At 42.5% G+C, this 20812-nt stretch overlaps 1 protein-coding gene across 3 annotated transcripts in view; it reads right to left on the bottom strand.

Annotated features, from left to right (window-relative positions):
* FRMPD3 (FERM and PDZ domain containing 3) overlaps window positions 1-20812 on the bottom strand; it is a 655318-nt gene that overhangs the window by 549682 nt on the left and 84824 nt on the right. For 2 of the 3 annotated variants that reach the window (XM_029607355.1, XM_029607357.1), the window contains exon 1: window positions 12662-12779. The exons of the other annotated variant lie outside the window; for it this stretch is intronic. The gene's annotated coding sequence lies outside the window, so the exon portion shown is untranslated. Of the gene's footprint in view, window positions 1-12661; window positions 12780-20812 lie in introns of those variants that run through there. 3 annotated transcript variants of the gene reach the window in all.

The raw sequence follows: 20812 nt of genomic DNA, 5'->3' as shown, positions 1-20812 counted from the left end.
ACTGGCTCTATAGACCAGGGAAAAAGTGAGGCCCCGAGCCTAAGGAACAGGAAGCAGGACCCTGGACAGCAGTGACCTGCCGCTGAGAGGGGCAGAAACAAGAAATAGGCCTCAGCGCAGGCCTCGACGTGGGAGGCGGCTTCCCTGCCGCACGAGGATGATTGAGGGTGCTCCAGCCACTGAAGAGCAGGCCTCCTGGCCTGCTGGGAGGCAGCATTGGCGGCAGTCTGGGCCGTGGGAAAGGCCTGGTGACGGTGGCTCCATGCCGCCGGGAGACTACAGAGCTGCCTGCAGGCCGCGGAAGAAAAGGGCCGGTTTGCGGCGGCTCCCGCCATGCTGGAGGGCCCGGGGGCAGCCTCCAGGCTGCGGAGAAACAAAGAGCAGCGGCCTGCTGTGGAAGGGAGTGGCATCGGGGAGTCAGGCTGGCACAAGGAGAGAGGTAAGAGGCCTCCCGTGGCTCCGGCTGCGGGAGGAATCGCAACAGTTAATAGCTCTCCTGAATCTTCTCCAACCTTGTAAGAATCACTACTCTTTCACCTATTTCCTATCTGCAACTGTTCCTTCATCTAATTACTGGACTTCCAGAAACTGGACTTCCAGAAACTGGACTTCCAGAAACAGCTGAACGAGGTTGTTGTCTGTGTGGCTATTTTTGATGCCTTCTCATTCAGTTAGTGTTGAATTACATAGAAACATATAGAAACATAGAAATGACAGCAGAAGAAGACCAAACGGCCCATCAAGTCTGCCCAGCAAGCTACGCACTTTATCCATTTTTTTTTCCCTTTTTCTCTCTCCCACCTGTTACTATTGGCTTCCAGTACCCTCCAGCCCTAATTCCCCTCCACCCAATTTAGAGAGCAGCTCTGAATCTGCATCCAAGTGACATCCAGCTCAATTTGGGGTAGCAACCCCTGTAACAAGCAGGCCACCCCCTTGCCCCATACTCTTACCCACCCCTGTTTTTATTTTTTTGTTTTGTTTTATTTATTTATTTTTTTTGGAAATAGCAGCCCTCCATCCTTCCGCTCCGTGAAGGTGGAACACCAACTACTGGCCACTGGCATCCCGCTCCGTGAATGCCTCTGTGGCTACTGCCGCTGCGTGCAGTGTTTGAATGCCTCTGTGGCTACTGCCGCTCCGTGCAGTGTTTGAATGCCTCCACTTTATTCACGCCCTCTAGACTTGATGGATCCACAGTGTTTATCCCACGCCCCTTTGAAGTTGTTCACAGTTTAAGACTTCACCACTTCCTCCGGAAGGGCATTCCAGGCATCCACCACCCTTTCCGTGAAGAAATACTTCCTGACATTGGTTCTTAGTCTTCCTTCCTGGAGCCTCAGCTCGTGACCTCTGGTTCTGCTGATTTTTTTCTGACGGAAAAGGTTTGTCGTTGTCTTTGGATCATTAAAGTTTTTCAAGTATCTGAAAGTCTGAATCATATCACCCCTGCTCCTCCTTTCCTCCAGGGAGTACATATTTAGATTCTTCAATCTCTCCTCGTATGTCATCCTATGAAGACCCTCCACCTTCCTGGTCGCCCTTCTCTGTACCGCTTCCATCTTGTCCTTGTCTCTTTGTAGATATGGTCTCCAGAACTGAACACAGTACTCCAGGTGTGGCCTCACCAAGGATCTGTACAAGGGGATAATCACTTCCCTTTTCTTACTCGATATTCCTCTCTCTATGCATCCCAGCATTCTTCTGGCTTTTGCTATCGCCTTGTCGCATTGTTTCGCAGACTTCATATCATTAGACACTATCACCCCAAGGTCTCTCTTTATTGGTTATCATTTTAATAAATGTTATTTGCTATTCAACAACTGGCTTCTCTGATATCTGAAGTTGGGAAAAAGAAGGGTTTAACTGACTGTCTATGTGCTCAAGCTAAAGATTGAGAGTTGAGAACAATACAATTTACATGAAGTCAAGAAAAACCATCAATTTCTTCATTCATTTAATGTCAGAGAATACTTTTTTAAACCAAGTTGTGTTGAATATCTCTATAAGTACAGTATTGTGCAAAGGCAAACATTATGCAAGTATATGCCAACATCAGTTTGCACCATATAAAATGGCGACCCTAGGCCCTCAGTGCTGCTTTGATTGGCCTATCTTCTTTCTGATTCCTCCACCATTCAGTTTAGTCCTCTCAGAAATCACCTCCTCACACAGCAATTATTTGATGGTTTCTTGGCAACTAGCATGATGCTGTGGCCCCCCAACTCACATCTCGTGGCTGTTAGTGCTACTGTCTCAGGGATGATGATGATGATGATGATGGTAATTGATTAATGCTCCTGCAGCCATTGAAGCCCAACTATCAGAGAGGGAAGCACAGCATTGCTGTTCAGGATTTGCAGTTGCCACAAGCAATGGAGTTACTCAAAGTATATCCCATTGCTGGGAAAGCAGTCATTATTAACTCCCACTAGGTTTACCAGCTGGCTGAATTTCACTGGATAAGCTCTATCAGTCCTGGTTTCACCCCACTGCATCTATAAGAACATAAGGTTTGCCATACTAGGTCAGACCAAAGGTCTATCAAGCCCAGTATCCTGTTTCCAACAGTGACCAATCCAGGTCACTGGTAACTGGCAGGATCCAAAAGGGTCAATAGATTCTATGCTGTATATCTGAAGGAATACGTAATGGATTCCTGTAACTCCACCTTAATAATGGTTTGTGGACTTTTCCTCCAGGAACTTGTCCAACCTGCTTTAAATGCAGCTATACTAATAGCTTTCAACATTGTTGTGGGTGCCTAAAGCCCTATTTGCAGGCATGACAGTGAAACACTTTTTGACATGTCACACAAGAAGTCAGCATTCTTGTTCTCCCAAGTTTTTGATTCTTGATCATAAGAACTTTATAATTACTAATAAGTATTTTATAGTATTTCTGCTTCAGATTTGTGCTTTGCTTTTGCTAGAGAGGCAGATGCTGCAGGCTAAATAGAAAATGCTGCATTAACAGAAAAGAACTGGGCTATAGGAATTATGTTTAGAAACAACAAGGTCATGCTGGCAATGTAGCTACTTTCAGCCCATAAATAATAGTTGCATACAGAGGATGAATTTACATACAGCCATTCAGATTAAATGTTTATAGTAAAAAGCCAATCATAGAAATTTTGACAATTGTGTAAGTATTGGAAATGTACAAGTGTAAAATCCTATATAATGTCTTATTATCAGTAAAATCATTTGAGAGAGAGTTTTATACTGGTGCTTTGGGTAGTACTCTGTCTCTCCTCTCCATAAGGTATACCTTATTTTATTATTTTATAGCATTTAATAAAAATCTTTTCCCTCACAGCTATTGGCTTTAAGCATCTACTACACTGAACCACATCACCACATCCTCTGGCAACAAATTCCAGAGCTTAATAATCATTAAGTAAAAAATATTTTCTCTTATTAGTTTAAAATGTACAACCTAATAACTTCATTGTTTGTTCCCTAGTCTTTGAATGTTTTGAAAGAGTAAACAACCAAAACCAATTAATATTTACTTGTGACATAAGAACATAAGAAGTTGCCTTACTGGGTCAGACCAAAGGCCCATTAAGCCCAGCATCCCATTTCCAACAGTGGCCAGTCCAGGATACAAGTACCTGGCAAGTAACCAACATTAAATAGATCCCATGCTACTGATGCCAGCAATAAGCAGTGGCTATTCCCTAACAGGTAGATTTTGAAAGATGTGCGTGTGCTTTCCAGCGTGCACATATGGATGCAGTAATTTTATAACACCCTTCCCCTCTCCTCCCCACCCCCTAAACCCTATCTCCTAACTTTTAAAAATTTTATTTTCGCTGTTTACTGCTCCATTGGAGCAGTAGCAACTTGCATGCAGGTCAGTCCCTTCCCTGCTACAGCGCAAATGGCTGCTGTACTGCCCGCCTCCAGGCGGGCAGTACAGCAGCCTTTCCTTTGTCCTGGCACTTCTGCGCATAACAGGAGTTACACGCACGGCCGGGCCTCTTCTAAAATGTGCACAGTGCGCGCAAGACCCAGCCACTTGCGTAACCCCCATTTTCCCAGCACGCACCTTTTTTAAAATTTACCCATAAGTCAACATGATTAATATTATGGATATCTCTTCCAGGAACTTATCCAAACCTTTTTTAAACCCAGCCTCCTTATCTGCCTTAACCACATCTTCTGGTAATGAATTCTAGAGTTTAATTGTGTGTGGAGATAAAAAAAATATTCTCCAGTTTGTTTTAAATGTGCTACTTGAAGTGCCCCCTAGTCCTTGTATTATCAGAAAGAGTAAATAACCAATTTACATTTACCCATTCTAATCCTTTCATGATTTTATAGACCTCTATCATATTTCTCCAAGATGAACAACCCTAACCTCTTTAGCCTTTTCTCATAGGGGAGCTATTCCAAACCTTTTATCATTTTTGTCACCCTTCTCTGTACCTTCTCCAGTGCAACTATATCTTTTTTTGAGATGTGGCGACCAGAATTTCACTGGTCACTGCCAATGGTGTGATTGTACCATGAAGTGATACAGAGGCATTATGACATTCTCCATTTTATTTAACATTCGCTTCCTAATAATTCCTAACATTCTGTTTGTCTTTTTGACCACTGAGCCAATTATTTCAAAGTATTATCCATTATGATGCCTAGATCATTTTCCCATTATGGAACCTAACATCATGTAACTAAAGCATGGGTTATTTTTCCCTAGATGCATGATCTTTCACTTGGCTACATTAAATTTCATCTGTCATTTGAATACCCAATATTCCAGTCTTGCAAGTTCCTTCTGCAATTTATCACATTCCACTTGAGATTTAACTACTCTGAATAATTTGATGTCTGCAAATTTGATCACCTCACTCATCATATTCTTTTCCAGATCATTTATAAATATATTAAAAAGCACCAGTCCAAGTACAGATCACTGAGGCACTCCACTGTTTACCTTTTTCCATTTAGAAAATTGACCATTTAATCCTACTCTCTGTTTCCTGTCTTTTAACCAGTTTGCAATCCAAAAAAGGACATTGCCTCCCATCCCATGACTTTAGTTTCTAGAAGCCTCTCATGAGGGAGTTTGTCAAATGGCTACTGAAAATCCAAATACACTACTTCTACATTTCACATTTCACAGTTCACATTTATCCATATGTTTATTAACCCTTTCAAAAAATGTAGCAGATTTGTGAGGCAAGTCTTCCCTTGGGTAAATCTATGCTGGCTGTATCCCATTAAACCATGTCTATCTATATGCTCTGTGATCTTGATCTTTAGAATTGTTTCCATGATTTTTCCCAGCAGTAAATTCAGACTCCCCAGTCTATAGTTTCCTGAATCACCCCTGTAGCCCCTTTTAAATATGGGGGTTACAGTGGCCACCATCCAGTCTTCAGATACAATGGACTATTTTAATGATAGATTACAAATTACTAGTAATAGCTCTGAAATTTCATTTTTTAGTTCTTTCAGAACCCTGGGTTATATACCATCTGGTCCAGGTGATATGCTACTCTCTAGTTTGTCAATCCTGCCTACTACATTTTCCAAGCTCACTGTGATTTGATTCAGTTCATCCGAATCATCATCCTTGAAAACCTTCTCTGGCCCGGGTATCTCCCCAATATCTTCAAAGAATTAATTTAGGCTTTCTGCAATTGCCTTATCTTCCCCAAGTGCCCCTTTAACCCCTCGATCATCTATTGGCTCAACCAACTACCTCACAGGCTTCCTGCTTCATATATGTATTAAAACATTTTTATTATTATGCATCTATGATCAACTTCTTTTCAAATTCTCTCTTAGCCTATCTTATCAATGTTTTACATTTAACTTGCCAGTGCTTATGCTTTTTCTTATGGAGCTGTAGTTTCATGTTGCCTAATCAAGGCAATTTGATCAATAGAATGAATAGCGTAAAACAAGTACTGGCTTCTCATATCTAAATAACCTGGAGTCAGTTGATAGCCTCAACCCATATTCTTAGGGATCCAGCTTTATGAACAAGGGAGAAGCATGCTATTGCTGCATCTATTCAACCTGCTTAGAGGAGATAAAGATGGGGGAAAAGGGAACCCCAATGGCAGCATCGAGTTTGTTTACCTGCCAGACTGGGGGCCCTTGTAGATATTAACCATACTTAGATTCAAGTTCCAAACAAGACTTTATTCACGTATGCATGAAACAAACAGGAACATAAACAGAATCTGGCTTACACACTGCAGGTAATTGACTAATTCAAACAGGCTTTAGCTGTTTGTTGTTACACTCGTTTTTCAGGTCCAAGGTTTTACAAGACCATAGTCCCTCCAAGGTCTGGTCACATGGTAAATCAACACTTCACCTTCTTAAGCATGGAAGAAATGTACTTCTTAGATAGAGGTGTAGCACCCCCTGCCTATTCCTGGGATCAGGGTACAGCAGGAAAATCACCACACCAAGAGATAACATTTAATAACTTTTACTATTAACTTGTATGTAAAATCATAAATTCAACAGAGAAGAGGCAAAAAATATCAACAAGCATATAATGGTACATTTTAATAAATTAAATTAAACTAAACTAACGGGCCGATACAGAAAACCGCGCAGGAGAGCCGGCGAGTGCCCACTCTCCCAACGTGCGCACAGGCCACTCTCCTGGGCGCACGATTCGGGAAGCCCAGGTATGCTAATTAGGGCCCGCGGTAAAAAGAGGCGCTAGGGACATTAGCGCATCCCTAGCACTTCCTTTTTGACAGAAGTAGCGGCTGTCAGTGGTTTTGACAGCCAACGCTCAATTTTACCAGCGTCAGTTCTCGAACCCGCTGACAGCCACGAGTTCGGAAAACGGACGCTGGCTAAATTGAGCGTCCATCTTCCAACCCGTGGGCAGATTTTAAATTTTTTTATTTTATTTTTTTTTACTTTTGGGGCCTCTGACTTAATATCGCTATGATATTAAGTCGGCGGTGTACAGAAAAGCAGTTTTTTTCCTCTTCAGCCACTCTTTGCACAAAGTCTAAAAACCCTCTCTCCCCAGGGGCTAGAAGACTCCAGTTGGGGTCCTCTGATGTCCAGATCGTTTTTACTCAAAGCTTGTGGTTTCTCTCTAGTTCCTTGATCGATGGGAGGGATCGGCAAGGAACATGCAGCTCTTGATATTCCTCCAAAAAGGCAGTAGGAGGGGCAGCAAAACTCTTTCTCCCGGGTCTTCTAACCAAAACGTCCTTTACCCAAAACTGATTCAAAACACCAGAAGATGCTGCAGCGGGTCACCATCCTTCCTGAGAAGTTCACAGCGGGGGCAGGTCTTCCCTATCCAGGGCTTCCCAAGAAGAGGTTTCCCCAAGACCTCTCCCCGAGCAAACACCCTGGGGGGGGGGGGGGGGTCTCACAGTCTTCTTACCAATAAAAATCTTCAAATGCCCCAAAACATCACAGGACAAACCATCTGCACCTAAGGAGCGGGATACAGGAGTGGAGTCCCCAACCCTAGCCTGAGACCTTAAGGAAGGTGGAGCCCAAGCCCAGGTAGGCCAAACAAATTCAAACAAGAGAAAAATCTCCAACGCCCTCCAAACCAGCAACTCAACTATACTGCCCCAAAAGCTCTCAGGAGAGAGAGCTGCTGATAAAGCCCACAGAGGGGGGGAAATGACCATCTCAGCACCCTCAAAGGGATGGGCTGCAAACCAAATGGCACCTCCCCTCCCCATTCTATTCTACGCTGTTCCTTCCTAAAGGAACTCATTACCTGGGCTCATTACCAGGGCACTAATGGTAATGAGCCCAGGAGGCTTTTACACCGGTATCTTGTGTTCCTGGAAACAGCCTCTGTCTCTCTATTCTCCACAGCACAGCTGCCTCCTTCTCCCTTGTCTCTGCAGACTAACAACCTCTTCAGCCACTCTCCCGCTCACAACCGGAGAAAGCCAGCTTGGAACCCCTGTTTTTCTTTTGTGTACACAACACATGACTCAGCCAATCTCCTCACCTCTTCCTGGGTTTTGCAAGAGCTTCCATTGGCTCACAAGGTCAGATGGTTTCCTTTATTCCGTGCTTTTCTCTGGACAGGCTAAACTTGTTAACCCTGCAGGTGCTGCTACTGAAGAGATACAAGCTGTTGCCAATGAAAACAAGTCCTTAGCAACACAGAGTTTCTCTAGCATCTTTTCCTTTTGATTGTAGCAGGGGATTGCTAGCAAGCACAAGGCACAGTGTAGCAGTTCAGTAATAAACGTCTTCCTTGCACTGTTCAGTCCCTGCCCCAGTGCAAGTTCATGGGGGCAGGGACCTGAATTACAGCACCCTGCCACAGAGGAACTCATGGGCCTTTTCCAGATTCATTTGTTGCCTTCTGCCCCTCTGGGAGCAATTCCCTTTTGTGAGCACCGAGGAGCCATCCGGTTTCTCAGGGCAGGGATTGCAGATCTGTGCTTGGGGCAGCAGGCGAGCTCTTTCTGCTTGCGTAACTTCCTTTTTGCACAGCCACCCGGTGGCTCAGAGGCGGGAACCCCCAACTTAGTCTGTGCCCAAGCTCTCTGGCAAGAACAGCCCGTCATCACGTTTCCCACTGATAGGAGGAAACCACCAGGGCAACACAGCCCCAAACAACCAGCCAGGAAACATCAGGGAACATTGCAGGAAGAAAAGATCACTGGGGTGGTAATCTTTTGTTCATGGGGCAGAATCTGGTACTGCTTTGTCGGGGGTGGGGGGAGGAGAAGGGGAACAAAAGACTGCATTGTGCACAATATTCTGTGGCTGCTGCTGCTGCTGCACTTTCATGGTAAACTGGCGGCCTTCGCCCATAGCCCTGTAGCTCTGCTTAGACAATTTTGGCAGCTTGTGTTGAAAATCTTCCTTAAATTTCTCTAGCTGCTTTCAAAGTGCAAGCCTTGTGTGAGGGTCGACAGTGATTAACCTTCCTTCATTTCCTCCACCAATAGCAATAATTCTTGTATGATCCGCCAGACTTTAAAAAGGTAATAGTCTCATAAAGATGGCAGGGTCAATTTAGCTCCCTTATATGTGTCATAGAAGGCGGTTACATTCATCATTCACCTCCCTCTGTGATTTCAAGGCTTCCACTGTCTTCTGACAGGTAGAGCTGCCCCCCTGCACTGACCTTGTTAGTCTCTATGTATTGCAAAATGAATAACAATATTCATTGGAGACAGAAGCAGTCATATCTCCCAGTGGAAAGTGAATGGCTGGAATTAGACGGTATGAAGGTTGTAATAAATAGTGTGACCACAGGAAGTGGGAGCAAAGTTGTAGCAGAGGCAGGAATGTTACTTTAACAAATTTTAGAAGTTGACAAATGCATACATTATTTGTTTTTGTTTTGTTTCATTAAAGCCTGCCCATGCCCCCCCCTACCAATGAAACCTATGCTTAAACTCCCCTTCCATCCTCTTAAAACTGAGGTCCAAATGGAGCAGAAGCAAGCCTCAGTCACTCCTGCCCTGCTGGTGCTGTACTCAGAAGTAGGCTGCTGCCATTTTGTATCGTAACTGGAGATTACTCCTGCCCTATCTGTACCCTGGGGTTTGGATAAGCTTAAAAGACCAAGGGGGTGGGAAGGATGGTGGTTTGGTTTTTTTTTAAAGGTGTGAGTTTAATTGGCGGGGCTGGCTGCCAGCTTGTAGTGTGCACTATTGGCATATAGCACAAGGCAAAGCAATAAAAATGAAAAAAAAAAAAAAAGAAACAAACAAAATGAAAATGTTTTTGCCTGTACATTAAGTTTGCCAACTCATCCCAGGTTGACTGAACTGGCTGATCCAGGCCTGGTTTTGTCCCATTGCATGCATGGAGTTGTAGTTCTGATAATCTAGGAAAATCAATGGGACAGACAAAACTACAGCTCCATGCGCCCACAACAAATTTCTCTTCAGCTCAGATGATTCTCAGCATCTGAGGCAGAAGGTTCTGAAGATACAAGTGTTTTCTTCTGCGACGTACATTCATATCCCTTGCCTGCTTGTCTTTACTTGTTAGGTAGTCATCGCTTTCCATTCCTTCACGCTGTTTTCATTCTCCTAGTATGGTATCTTCCTTCGTCGCTTGCCCTTTCTGCAGACCCGTCTTTCTTTAGCATCTGCAGCATCTACAGGACTTGTGAATCCTCCTCCAAGGCCTTCTGAAGATCCATCTCTTCCAGGATTGGTTCTGTTATTGCTACGTACAATAGTTCATCGCTGGCTTTCTTACTTATCCCTCTCTTTTTGTTGCTTTTGAGAGTACAGGAATGTACTGCCGACGTTAGAAAGTGCTTGGTAGACAGTGTGCAATAAATAAATAATAATAGCAAGTGCCATACCAGTTTTTTAAAAGCTCTGCTGGGATTTTTACCAGTAAAGTCAGGGTGTCAGAAATTGAGAGACTAGAGGTACATTGAAATGCGTTTTAAAAGTGCCACTGGGTGGATGGAAAAAGAGCAAATGCTGGGCTGGTAACAAAAAAAAAAAAAAAAAAAAAGTGGAACCTCCTCTCCATCCTCTTTATCGAGAAAGTATTTCCAGGAAGAAAACCTAGGACTCTTCTCACAATCTCCTTGACCTGTGTGACTTTGAGGAATGAATAATTAAGATGTTATTGTTTCGTTGTTGGGAGGAGGATCCAGAAAGATAACTCCATCACCAATTAAAAATCTTCCCTTAGCTGCGACTTATCAAGACCCTTTGCTGAATCACAAGCACTAAGTTTTCTCCTACGGAAAAACAATGTTCCCTACAGCAATTAGAAGATACGACAGCTTCTGCTGTTTCTGGAAAGAGCAGATCAACTTTCATAATTGTGCAATAAGAATATTATAAGTAGCTCTGCTTCCTGTGACTGCATCCATCTCCCCCCTCCCCCATCCCAGAGTTTCACAAATCACTATTGCAGTAGGGCAGGGCTTCCCAAACCTGTCCTGAGGACCCCCTAGCCAGTCGGGTTTTCAGGATATCCCACAATGAATATGCATGAGATACATTTGCACACCATGGAGACTCAGCATATGCAAATGTATCTCATGCATATTCATTGTGGATATCCTGAAAACCCGACTGGCTGTGGGGTCCCCAGGACAGGTTTGGGAAGCCCTGCAGTAGGGTGTGTAAGAACACATTTATTTATTTAATATTATTTATCTCTTTCCAGAGATAAACTCCCTCAAAGCAATTTACAAATCTCTATTTTTGTTGCCAGTTGGTGATGCAGTGTGCTGTGCATACATCATTGCAAAACTGCATGGTAGTGGTTTGATTGGCTGCTAGCTATTACATGGGAGAGTTGTTGAGGCAGTGTGGAAAACACCGTGTGGCCCTGCAAGAAGATCCTTTGATATGCAGTTGTGATAGGGTAGAGTCATAAGAGGGATATGAGCAACTGAGAGTAAACAGAGTTCTCCTAGAGGAACCGCTCTTTCAGCTGTGGAACCAGAAGGTTCTACACCGAGGTCATGAAACCCCATTTAGAAAGAAGATTGTGGCACTACAAAGTGCATCATTAAGCATCGAACCTTCAGACTAGCCAATAGCAACACAGTTTTCACAAAGCTTCATGACATCATAATGCACCCTACCTTCCCACAAATTTCAACTATTCAGACCGCTGAACAGAGAAAGCAGTTAAAAGTTGACAATTTATTTTAAAAGCTTAACATGTGATTTTTGCATCCTAAATATTGCAATCCTTTCTATGCATTGAAGTATTTCAATCCACCTCCCTATGCCTAACATCAGTATTGGGCAGACATTTACTGACTGACAGGTCAGAGGTGATCTTCCCAATAGCAGAGTAGGTAATTGCCTCTGGGTATTAGCCCTGGGGAGGAGGGCATGAGTGATCCCTCTTCCTATGTGCAGGACCATCCTCTGGGCAGGCCGTGAAGGTTGACAGAAGGAAACTCCAGTGGCTATGTCATTGCAGGACCCAGGAGGGGGGACAGTCCAGGGCTGGCCATGAGTCAGGAGGCCCCTCCTCTCCACAGGCCAGCTGTGACTTCCCGGGAGAAGCAACTGACCGCCCACAAGCCTAAGCGCAGCCAGGAATATATATCTGTTGCTGTGTTTTTTCCTGGAACAAACTGACCATTTTAAGAATCTAAAATTAATTATTTCAAGATTATAAGGGTGTCCATCTGACTCTAAATGTACTAAGGTCATAGATTATGGCTTGCTTTATGTACCACTGTGGTTCATTATTGTATTCACTTCGTATTGTGCTAGATGAAACAAGATGTGTGCAACTTCCTTAAAACACTACTTCATCTGAAATAGTGACGTGCGTCTTTGGTTACTGACTGTGCACACAGAGTAATATAAAAAGATTATGGCAGATAAAAACCAATTGACCCATCTGGTCTGCCCACAGATTTTGGTAATGCTAATAGACAATTAGAATGTTCAGCATTTTTTTTTATGACTGCAAGTATTTGTTTGTGCAAATGACTAAATGTGTAAAATAAGTGGCAGGACAACCCAGGAAACCATTTTTGTGGTAATTCATTTTTTGCTAAACTGAAGTAGGGATGTACAAGGGACAAATTTTTGTTTTGGGCTGGTTTTTTTTTATTTTTCAGGAATCAGTTCATTTCAGTTCAGATTGTTTGCTGAACCAAAAAAAAACAAAAATATTAAATTTAAAAAAGCCAAAACAAAAAGAAATGCCACCCCCATCCTATTGCTACTTACCCCTTTGCTCCATGAGAGGCACGAGCAATCCCCCAGTCACTCCTGCCCCTCCAGTTCTGCTTTAAAAATGGCAAAGACCTCAGGGCCGGCTGGCACCATGTTGTTTTAGGGCCGTAGAGTAATACAGCCATCAAGCGATATTGCTGTAAAACATGCTTTATGGCCCTAAAAGAACACAGTGACACATTTTTAAGGTGGAACCAGTGAGGCAGGAGTGACGGAGGATCACTCCATATGTGCACCAGTGCTCCAGAAGAGGTAAAGGGGCAAGGGGATTGCAGGGACCATGAAGGCGCATGTTTTTTTGGTTTTTATTTTCAGCAAGTAGTAGGTGCTATTTGTTGAAACGAGAAATTAAAGAATGTTCAAGGTTTTTGGGCCCACAGTGGATTTGTCTAATTTGAAGCAAACCAAACCAAAAATGGCCATTACCTTGCACATTTCATTTCAAATGAATGCACATCCCTAACAGATGTGTGACAGATTCTCAGCTTGTAAGCTTATTCTGGAGTACCTAGCATTTCATGCTCTAAAACCTGAATTCTGATTATAGTAGTAAATAATGTCATTCTGTTGTGAAAGTAATTATGAAAGAATAGCATGCTGTTGCTTGTGAAGCATTTTTTTGGGGCCCAGCAGTTCCTCCTTTCTTTTTCCAGCTCAGTCAGAACCAGGCTGGGACCTGGCACCATGAGCCTTCCTTTGCACCCACTCTGTGCACGTTTCCCCTATTTCAATTGCCTTACCCTCCCATGGCTCCTGGTCTGCTCATCGCAGCAATGGTTCTGAGGCTGGGAGCCCTGCACTAAGGCTCATTCCAAAACCCCTGGCTCAGAGGCTTTAAATCCAGCCACCAGGTGTTACCCTTAATGATGACCACAACCTATTTATTTATTTCAAATCTTTTACATTCTGCCCTTCTTGAAAAGAATTCATGCTGAACAGATTACAATAAAAGTGCACATAACATTAACATTAAGTAAACATTAAAATAAATATAAAACCAGTCTAAATAAATCAAACATCACATATGTTATAACTTAATCCCCCCAACCCCCAGGGACTGTGAACGCTGCCCACATGGACTGCAGAAGGCCTGATCTGTGAATCAAACCAGGGATTTTCTGCATGGCAGCATGCAGCACTGCCACCAGGCCAAGCCGCTCATGAAGGATCTAATCTCTTTTCTCTTGTCAGTAATCTGATGTGTCTGCATTCAGTAGACTGGACAGAGATAAAATGGGACACATTCAGAACGCTCATTATTTTTTTACCTTCATGGAATCTCTTATCATTAGCATTTCTCTTTCACTACTTTTTTGATTATAAATGATTTCTACACTTCATTTGCATAGAGCCTCAGTAATGCCCATGCAGGGGAAACATACCAGCACATTTTTTTCAGCCAGCTGCTATATGACAGCCAGCTAGATTTAGAAACATTTTCAGCCTTAGCTTAGCCAGATAGGTTAGGGCTGAAAATTCCTTTGGCTGCAATGTAGCTGGTTATCTGGTGGCTGACCAGTTTGGAGCTAGTTGGTAGGGATGTGTACAGACAGTTTTTGTTTCATTTTTTCATTTCATTTTCTTAATTTCTTTTGTTTCTTTAAAAGGAAAAAAACAAAAATAAAAATAAAATGGGTCTACAATAACCCTCCCTCCCCCCCCCACACACACACACACACACACATACATACACACTCTCCTGAGCCCTCCCCTATTAAGAACATAAGAACATGCCATGCTGGGTCAGACCAAGGGTCCAACAAGCCCAGCATCCTGTTTCCAACAGAGGCCCAAACCAGGCCACAAGAACCTGGCAAGTACCCAAAAACTAAGTCTATTCCATGTTACGGTTGCTAGGAATAGCAATGACTATTTTCTAAGTCAACTTAATTAATAGCAGGTAATGGACTTCTCCTCCAAGAACTTATCCAATCCTTTTTTAAACCCAGGTATACTAACTGCACTAACCACATCCTCTGGCAACAAATTCCAGAGCTTATTTGTGCGTTGAGTGAAAAAAAAATGTTTCTCCGATTAGTTTTAAATGTGCCCCATGCTAACTTCATGGAGTGCCCCCTAGTCTTTCTATTAACCGAAAGAGTAAATAACCAATTCATATCTACGTCCCCAGCAGCCCACAGACACGTTTACCCCCTTGTAGGAAATTTCTTCACAGGGCAGGTGAGATCCCTGGTCGCTTCTGCCCTGCAATAGCCACCATTACAAGCAAACAATGCCGGCAGACCAAGGCCCACACCATTGTCAAGCTATTCCGTGCAGAATGGCGCCGGCCGCTGTTGCTGCTGCTTTGCCCCTCTAAGTGCGCACCACTGTTGTTTCTGCCCTTTGCTCCTCTTTTGGTGCCTTGGGCTTTTCATGCCACTGTTTGCACTGCTTTACACCCTTCATGGTACCTTGATGTGTTTGTTTCACTATTCGGTTGCTTTGTCCCTTTCCTAACCTAGTAACATGCATAACATAGTAATGATAAAGACCAAATGGTCCGTCTAGTCTGCCCAACAATTTGCTTATGGTAGTAATTGCCGCTCCGTATAAGTTACACCTATGCTTCTGTTAAGGGTATGTATGCCATTGTTCAACCACTTTCTCTATGTCAACCAGTATGTGAACTAAAAACACGGCTATTTAAAAATGCCTATAACCTGACTTAAAAATATCTGAACTCAGAGCATGTATCTATAAAGACAATCTCTTTAAGAATATAACATTTGAACTAAATACCACACATTTATTTATTTATTTATTTATTTATTTATTTATTTAAATGATTTTATATACCGACAACCGTTTGCACATCGTGTCGGTTCACATGTAACTTACAACCAAAGTATATATAGGCATTGCCTTTACAAAGAACAGTAAGCAAAAGAACTCGGTAACAGAACAATAACTAGATAAATTGAAGAAGGGGGGATTCAAAATAGGAGTGACAGGGGGGGGGTGGGGGAAGGGTAAAACAATGACACATAGGGATGGGTTATGTACACGGTATTCACACTTCATCCCTACTACATCCACTAAATGTACTAGAACATCCCTCTAGACCTAAATCACCCCTGATTACACTGGTCAATGTATGTGTCAATCTGAAATATGTTAGTCAATGTATGTGTCAATCTTTAATATGTATATAATATGTTCACATTAAGTTAACGTACATGTCAATCAAAAGTTATGTATGTCATATTGTAAACTGTTGTGATCTTTATTTGGCATGACGGTACATAAAATGGCAAAATAAATAAATAAATACATAAATAAATATGTCTTCTCAGGGGGGCCATGGGGTTGCCCCACTCTTGGTATCTGGAGGTGCTGCTTCCCCCGGTGCTGATGCCTGCCTGAAAGTTTGATAAAACCTGGATGGAAAATCCCAATGTTATAGACCAAAACAGGATGCATTGCTTCCCCCATAGACTTTAATGGAAATGAATTAAACAACACAACAACAACAACAACAAAAAGAATGACATAGCTCGGGAAACAATATAAAGAAAATGGCAGAAATTGCAAAAAAATATGAAGCAGCAATGCAAAGGTTGTTTGCACTAGCATACACTTTGGCTGACATAATGCCTTCTTGTTTAGGACTCTCTGCACATCTCCTGCTGTCACTGCTCTGAACTGTGATGCATGTCGGTATTCATGCAAATTACCATTGCCATGTACATGCAAATGGGCTCATTTGCAGGCTAAGGAGTAACTCTCCCCATGCACTCCATTTGTCCCATCTCTAAAGCCTGTGTTTTTGTTTTTAATTATCCAAAAGCACAGGATGTCTCTTAGCAGTACATACAGAAATTGTCTCTTTAAATGCTCTGATGTGCCCATGTAGAATGCGGGCATCTGTCTGCAGTAAAGGCCTTGGAAAAGCCAATAAATGCCACATATCTACCGGAGTAAAGAATCTTTTTTGGGGGTGGGAATAGTGGTAGAGGGGAGAATGAGCATGGAAATAGAGGCAGGCTCAAGTGCCACCTCATTAATTGGAATATCTTTACTTGGACCCTTGCAAATAACTTTTGAGGTGTTTCAAAGCACAATGAATAACAGCTAAATATGCCCCTTTCTAACAGTTGATAATAGGGAAAACCTGATTTTCGACCCCTATGTGGATCCTGAAGGACACCACTGCCAGGGCTAAATGAAACCCTTGGTTTTGAAGTTTGTAAAGAAGGGAGTGCTGTAATTTGAAGGCCATTATGTTCCCATCTCTTTGGCTATTTCATGATCACTCAGAACAGGCGCCGAAAGTTTGCCTTGCTTCAGGGAGACTTTGCTTTGTTAAAAAGCTATGTTTTCTATTTTATGCCCTGCCAAACTAAGAATAGTTCTGGGTGAAAAGAAGTCTTACTCCATGAATTATGATGAAATAAAAACGCTCCTGAATAGTGAACCGAGAATGCTTTCAGAATGTGAGCATGATTTTTCATTGCGTGCCCCGGCAGTCTCTAATGACTCATTACCGGAATAATTGGTTTACTATATCCATAGGTTATATGTTTCAGTGAACTTCAGTGATGCCTTTTTCTCAGTTTGACTTTTTAATGGATATTGGCTGGGAGTATTGCTTGTAGTTTTAATTAATTCTTGAGTGTGTATCTGTATATATATATATATATATATACATATATGGTAAATCTTACCATGCAGCTAAATTAAATTTACTGGGGTATTTTTTCCCCTGCTTCTTGCCTTTCTTTCCCTCCAGAAAATAGTATTCATTTTTAATAAAATATTTCTGCTTTATGAATTTTTTCACTCCTATATAATTTTTATTCACTCATATATTTCAAAAGTATTGAAAAATTATAATGCAAAACTTAAAAAAAAAAATGCCAAGATAAGTTGACTGTTGCATTTAAAAGATTAATAAAAAAACACAAGAATCCTCCTGGGCTGTGATAACTTCTTACTGGAGCAGGAAAATAAAGGTGTTGTAGTAAGTGAGCCTTCGAGACCGTACACGTCCCTTTAGGATGTTTTCTCCAAGGCCAATGTGGCTACTAGATCGCTGCACAGCAAATATGTATGCATGGCGTTATATTGCACATTAAGTCAAGTTCTGACCGAACAACAGTTAGCAAAATATCTAATTGTCTTCGTGAAAAGGACAGAAATAAAGGTAAAAAAACCAAACAATATAAGGTGATACCTTTTTATCGGACAACTTAATGCATTTCAAAGGCAAGCTTCAAAAGTTTTTACATGCGTTCTCTGAGGTCCCCCTGAATTTTCAAAGAGAAACTGCCCATAGAGTACCTGCGGGACAGCATGAATGGCGCTTTTGTTTAAGTTTTACATGCTTTAGGGGGTGCAATTTTCAAACTGTCCATCTTGGGCCAAAGTCTATGGGTACTTTTTTTTAGCCCTAGCCTTTGCTCCAGTTTTCAGAGAGAAAGTCCGTGAGCACTTTCACGTTGAAAACTTGCTACAGATACATAATACCCATGGGACATTTATCCTTGCTTTTTTGTGTGGGTACTTTCTCCACAGAAAATAAGGTGCAGAGAGCTTAAAATGCAATCTGCGCCTGTTATTTTCCTCCTAAACATGCCTCTTCCCCCACCCCAACATCCCTCGCCCCGGAAGACCTTCCCGTAACATGGCTGAAAGTGCACGTGTTGTGGAGCATCGTGCGTACTCTGAGCCGTATTGAGGGAAGGCGATTTACTGACAACCAATGTCAGTGTGTGAATCTGCATTTACCCACATTAATGAATCTGACAAGTGTTTGGGACATAATACTCCCTTCATCAGGTCAAAACTCAATGAGCAGGTCAAAATGAAAGAAGAACATACAAGTAAATCATAAATTACAATACATTGGTGGTGTGAAGTAGTAGGCGGTGGTGTGGAGGAGCATGGGAGTTGATGCTTTAGAAGGTGACCAAGAGAAACAAAATTATGCCTGGTGATGAGTTAAGAATAAGCCCAAGTCTCTGTTAAGTCCTTTTTTGGTGTTAGTTTTGAAGTTTTGATCATTTTAACTTCAAAAATAACATACAAGGACTTAACAGAGACTTGGGCATTTTAACTTGCTGCTAGACGTAATTTTATGCCTCACCGACAGAGAGTTTCATCTTCAAATGTGCTTCTCTGTCATCATTTTATCGTGAAATGTCTTATGTTCCCTGGATAGTCCTGAATTTTCCTTTTAGTATCCTGATCATAAAGATCATTGATGCAGTGGTGTTTTCTTGAAAAATGTTCCTCCTTAGAGGTATTGCCTTTCTCTTCTTTGCGATGTGTGACTTTGTGTCTGTGTTGGTTTATTCCCACCTTCAGCGTCTGCTCTGTTTCATGGACTAGCACATCAACCACACTGCTTTTTCCTTGGAAGGGAGAAATTCTAACCTATTGGTGGTTTGCGCTGGAACTAGTACTGAATATTTTTCTGCTTGGATTTTGGGTAGTGCACACTGAGGTATATGAATAACTACCATTTTGATCCATTTCTTTGGCAGTGTGAACTGTTCTATTTGTGGAACTGATGTTGCTTCTCTCTTGATTTGATGGTGCAAATCACGCTGTGACCAGGGGTAGATTGGCCTGCCAGTGCTTTGGGCATGTCTTGGTGGGCTCATCCTCCCTATCACGTGGTTGTTGTTGCTCGTAGTTGGTCCAATGCTTGTAGGGCCACTGCGACCAACACCAGGTCGCAAACCCATGCTTTTTGCAAGGTAGGAGCCTCCCTTAAGGCTCTCGCCCACTGAATCGTCTGTTCACTGATTTTTCCCTCTGTGGTGGCTGTTCCCTAGTCCTCCTCCTGCTGATCTCTTGGACCTTCTTCCTCACCTTCAGCCATGGAGGCGGGAAACAATCCAGCTGTCTCCCCTCACTGGTTCTGCCTCTCCCTCCCATGGCTGCCTCACTGCCGACTCGTTGCCTCATTCCCTCCACTCCTCTGCCCCGGGCCCACCTCATTCTCAGGCCATGGCAACATTTAAAAACTAAATAAAAAAAAGAGTTATCAGAGAATTGCAGTCTATCCTTTCCCATGGCAAAGGACACTCCCCTCACAGCAATCTGCAGTCCATGAGACCTTGTTATCCTAGTGCTTTGCTTGGTGGAGCCCCCTAATCACCAATGTAAAAAAGGTTTTTCGTTAATCCCAGGGGCTGCTGCTGCTTCTGCATTCTGGAGGGGGAGAAGAGATAGTGTGTGAATGAGTCAGTGACTGTGTGAGAGAATACGTGTGACTGAATATGAATGAGTGTGTGAGAGTATAGGATGGTGTCTGGGTGAGAGTGTGTGACATCATTTGTGTGTGAGTAAACATATCAGAGTGTGTGAGTCAGTGAAAGTGTGAGTGTGTACAAGTCAGTGGGCATGTGAGTGATTGTATGTGTCTGAGTCAGTGAGCATGTGAGAGTGTGTGAGATGCAGCATTTTTATGTGGGTATATCAGTGATCAGGTGAATGTACATGTTCGTAAGCAATTGAATGTGTGAATGAAAATTTGTGTGTGTGTGTTAGTGAGCACTGAGAGAGTGTATATGTGTGTGTGTGTTTGTGAGTCAGTGAGCATGTGAGTGTGTGTGACTGAGCGTTTGTGTATCGGAGTCAGTGTATGAGTGTGTATGACTGAGCATTTGGGTGTGTGTGAGTCTGTGAGTGTGTGAGAATATGAGCCTTTGTGTGTGTGTCAGTGAGCATGTGAATGTGTATCTAAGCATTTGTATGTCAGTAAGTTAGTGAGCATGTGGAAATGTATGCGACTGAAAGTTTGTGTGTGTAGTCAGTGAGCATGTCAAAGAATTTGACTGTGTATGACTGAATGTTTGTGTGTGTGTCAGTCAGAAAGCATGTGAGAGAAGGTGAATGAGCATGTTAATATGTGTGACTAAGCATTTGAGTCAATGAACATGTAAGTTACTGAATATGTGAAAATGTATGTAACTGATAATTTTTGTAACATTTTTGAACATGTAAGAGAATGTAACTGTGTAAGTGTGTGACTGAGCATTTTTGTGTGTGTGAATCAGTTTGTGTGAGAGAATATGAGTGAGCATATTAGAGTGTGCGGTGCGTGATTAAGAGTTTGTCTGTCAGTGAGCATGTAAGTTAGTGAACATGTGACAGTGTATATGACTGAGCATTTGTGTGTGTGAGTCAGTGTGC

The sequence above is a fragment of the Rhinatrema bivittatum genome, chromosome 6 (assembly GCF_901001135.1).
Source record: "Rhinatrema bivittatum chromosome 6, aRhiBiv1.1, whole genome shotgun sequence".
Classification (NCBI taxonomy): domain Eukaryota; kingdom Metazoa; phylum Chordata; class Amphibia; order Gymnophiona; family Rhinatrematidae; genus Rhinatrema; species Rhinatrema bivittatum.
Note: the sequence above shows the minus strand (reverse complement) of the source record. Positions and strands in the feature narration are given on the sequence as shown.